The sequence below is a fragment of the Coregonus lavaretus genome (assembly GCF_964263955.1).
Source record: "Coregonus lavaretus genome assembly, chromosome: 15".
Classification (NCBI taxonomy): Eukaryota; Metazoa; Chordata; class Actinopteri; order Salmoniformes; family Salmonidae; genus Coregonus; species Coregonus lavaretus.
The window spans coordinates 5,960,772-5,964,989 of NC_140002.1; the positions used below are offsets into that span (position 1 = coordinate 5,960,772).

At 47.5% G+C, this 4,218-nt stretch overlaps 1 pseudogene across 1 annotated transcript; it reads left to right on the forward strand.

Moving 5' to 3' along the window:
- Positions 1-218: 218 nt before the first annotated feature.
- On the forward strand, positions 219-3,507 carry LOC311142610 (leukocyte cell-derived chemotaxin-2-like; annotated as a pseudogene). The gene is made up of 5 exons: positions 219-260; positions 635-730; positions 986-1,119; positions 1,412-1,452; positions 3,343-3,507. The product of its transcript is annotated as a leukocyte cell-derived chemotaxin-2-like (transcript).
- The last annotated feature ends 711 nt before the right edge of the window (positions 3,508-4,218 follow it).

Sequence of the window (4,218 nt, forward strand, 5' to 3'; positions counted from 1 at the left end):
TGCTCTTGAAAGTGAAATGAGAAGGGATGGAGGGATGGAGGGATGGAGGGTTGGAGGGATGGAGGGATGGAGGGATGGAGGGTTGGAGGGATGGAAGGATGGAGGAATGGAGGGTTGGAGGGATGGAGGGATGAAGGGATGGAGGGTTGGAGGGATGGAGGGATGGAGGGATGGAGGGTTGGAGGGATGGAGGGATGGAGGGATGGAGGGATGAAGGGATGGAGAAGGAGAAGAGGAAGAAGGTCAAAGATGTCATTGAAGTATAAAAGGTTTGAAGGTGGGAAAATACATTAAAAGAATGGAAAAGAAGGTTGGAGATGTTGTAGAGATCAAAAAGGACCCAAAAGTAGTAAAAAGGAAAGGATCTGACCCGAAACAAAAAGGTCAAAGGCAAAAATACAGAAATTCCAAGACGTGGCAAGGAGCCAAGGAATGACACTGGCTGCACCAGCATCGGTGGCATCTGCTAACGCAGTTCCTAAGTCTGCCAGGGGAGGTACCTGAAGACAAGCGTGCCATACCTAAGACAGTGCTGTGTGCCAGGTGACACATTACTCCATAACTCTCTGCTTGGTAAATCACAAAACACTATATATTTGTTTTGTATAAAGTGGTAAATTAACACAGTCTTTAGGTCATTGCTGTCTCTCCAACCGGGGCTTGGAGCGACCTGTGTGCCGGTCAACAACAGAGTGAGGGGTTGTGACGTGTTCGGCTGTGGAGGCTTAGAGCAGAGGACATTTTTCCTATTTTGGGGACATGTTTGCATATTTATTTGCTGTTGACTTTATTAGGATCCCCATTAGCCTACGCCAATGGCGACAGCTAGTCTTACTGGGGTCCAACACATAACGAAAAATGCAGTACAGACTAAAATACTTTACAATTTACATACATTTAAATAACATTAAAATGTAGATGTTACAGACTACAACTAAAGATTTGCATTTAAAGCTAAATATATTTTGAATGTTTTCTCTCACAGAGACGGTGATGGCCTCCACAAGGCAGTGGACGTGGTGTGTGATGATTACGGTATTGTCAGCGCCCCCTTCTCAGGTACCCTGGGGGGGCCAGTGGTTGGTATCCTGTACGATGGCATTAAACTCTCTAACTCTGGTGAGAACTTCATACTGTATGGTGTACACTTGTAGCTTAATTGCCGTAGAGCTCACATTCAGTGACAACCACACAAGAGCCTCGTAACTCAAGGATGCTCCTACACCATGACTGTGAGAGCTTGAACAGTACTAATGAGTGATTTGGAGGGATTAACCAAGCTACTGGAGGAGGGCTGAGATTACACTGAACTCCCCTTTGACACTTGGACCTGGCTGTTTTTAAAATCTCATCAAAGACAGCTAACACATAAGGATCTCCAGTAATGGCCGCATCCATGCGTCTGCATTAGCCGTCTGCATCCTGGCCAGAAAAGCAGCAGCGCAGGAACAGGTAAACAACATTATTCTGCTCTTCGCTACCTCTAATTGAACTGCGGTATGGGAGGAACACATGTTCTGTCAGATCCTTTCATCTTTGTGCAATCTTTAGCATGGTTACACATCACAGGGAACAAACTATCTCTAAGCTGACTTGCAGGCAGTGTGGATTCCATGGCTTCCTAATGTGTGTTAGCCTGAGTGCCAGTCTGTTTATTACCGTGAATATGCCTGCCAGCTGTACTGCGCATGCTCTGAGAACGCGCCCTGGAATATCGTCCAGGCCCATGGCCTTGCAGGTGTTGACCTGATTAAAGACCCTTCTCACGTTGGCCTCAATGAGCGAGATCGCCCATTCCTCTAGGTCAGTGACGGCCCTCACACCCGGCTCGATGTTGTTGTTGTCAAAGCGTGCATAAAATGCATTGAGTTTGTCTGGTAGAGCGGAATCGTTGGGCAGATCATGGCTGGGTCTTCCTTTGTAATCCGTAATAGACTGTAGCCCCTGCCACATGCGGCGGGTGTCAGAGCCTGTGTATTATGATTTCATCTTATTCATAATTGCTCTTTTGCTCGTTTGATGACTCTGTGGAGGTCATAGCGGGACTTCTTGTACTTGTTCCTGTCTTCGGCCGTAGCATCAGGGTTGTCTGCGATAGCTCTGTGTGCGGTAGCCCTGCTCTTTAGTTTGGATAAGAGGAATACCTATGTGAGAATGCTGTTCATTGACTACAGCTCAGCGTTCAACAACATTATCCCCTCCAAGTTCGTCACCAAGCTTAGGACTCTGGGTCTGAACACCTCCCTCAGCAACTGGAACCTGGACTTTCTGACGGGCCGACCCCAGGTGGTGAGGGTAGGCAACACCATCTCCACCTGAGCCTTAACGTGTGCTTAGACCCCTCCTGTACTCCTTGTTCACCCATGACTGTGTGGCCACGCACGACTCCAACACCACTATCGAGTTTGCTGACGACACGACGGTGGTAGGCCTGATCACTGGCGACAATGAGTCAGCCTACAGGGAGGAGGTCAGTGACCTGGCTGTGTGGTGCCGGAGCAACAACCTCTCCCTCAACATCAGCAAGACCAAGGAGCTGACCGTGGACTACAGGAAACAGGGGGGAGAGCAGGTAGACAGCTTCAAGTTCCTCGGTGTCCAAATCACTAAAGACTTAAAATGGTCCAAATACACACGCACAGTCGTGAAGAAGGCGCCACAGTGTCTCTTCCCCCTCAGGAGGTTGAAAGAGTTTGCCATGGGCCCTCAAATCCTGAAAAGGTTCTACAGCTGTACCATTATGAGCATATTGACTGGCTGCATCACTGCTTGGTATGGAAATAGCACCGCCTTCGATCGCATGGCGCTACAGAGGATTGTGCGGACAGCCCAGTACATTACTGGGGCCAAGCTCCCTGCCATCCAGGACCTCTATATCAGGCGGTGTGAAAAGAAGGCTGGGAAAATCATCAAAGACCCCAACCACCCAAGCCATAGACTATTTTCTCTGCTGCCACACGGCAAAAGGTACCGGTGCATCAAGTCTGACACCAACAGGCTCTTGAACAGCTTCTATCCCCAAGCAATACGACTGATAAATAGCTTTGTCATAACCATTTATACATTTACGCTTTGTCATAACCAGGGTCTGATGTGCGAGGAGCTAACGCATGTCTTCAGGTCTTCAGGCAATAACCTGCCCAGGGACTGCGCCCAGGGACTCCGGTTGAAAATTAGCTGGCTGGCTAAAACCGGAACTTTTACTGAAACGTTGATTAATGTGCACAGCCCCTGTAAAAATTTAAATTAACTCAAACTCAAGGTTACTCATCATGCCAGCGTCGTTCAACGAACCACCTGCCTTACATAACCAGTATTTTCGTATTTTTTGGGGTATGTCAGAGTACTGTGAAGATCTTTAACATTCGTCCGTACTGCTACATGGGGCCCATCTCTCAGGGTGAGGCCCTGGGCTACCAGCTGCCACTACAGAAGTGCTTCTCTGGCATCACCTCACACATGGAGCTGCATATGTGTGACTGCTCCGACCTGTTACCATACATCTGATACACTCCTGGCACATGTGGCAGGCCTTTATAGGCTGAGGCTAGCGCCACAGATACCAATGTTTTGTACTCCTAGATAGCGCTCTTTTTAAAAAACTGAAATACAGTGAGGGAAATAAGTATTTGATCCCCTGCTGATTTTGTACGTTTGCCCACTGACAAAGACATGATCAGTCTATCATTTTAATGGTAGGTTTATTTGAACAGTGAGAGACAGAATAACAACAAAAAAATCCTGAAAAACACATGTCAAAAATGTTATAAATTGATTTGCATTTTAATGAGGGAAATAAGTATTTGACCCCTCTGCAAAACATGACTTAGTACTTGGTGGCAAAACCCTTGTTGGCAATCACAGAGGTCAGACGTTTCTTGTAGTTGGCCACCAGGTTTGCACACATCTCAGGAGGGATTCTGTTCCACTCCTCTTTGCAGATCTTCTCCAAGTCATTAAGGTTTTGAGGTGTTCTTGGGGTCATAGGCAGCATTCCTCCTCCTCCAAACACGGCGAGTTGAGTTGATGCCAAAGAGCTCGATTTTGGTCTCATCTGACCACAACACTTTAACCCAGTTCTCCTCTGAATCATTCAGATGTTCATTGGCAAACTTGAGACGGCCCTGTATATGTGCTTTCTTGAGCAGGGGGACCTTGCGGGCGCTGCAGGATTTCAGTCCTTCACGGCGTAGTGTGTTACCAATTGTTTTCTTGGTG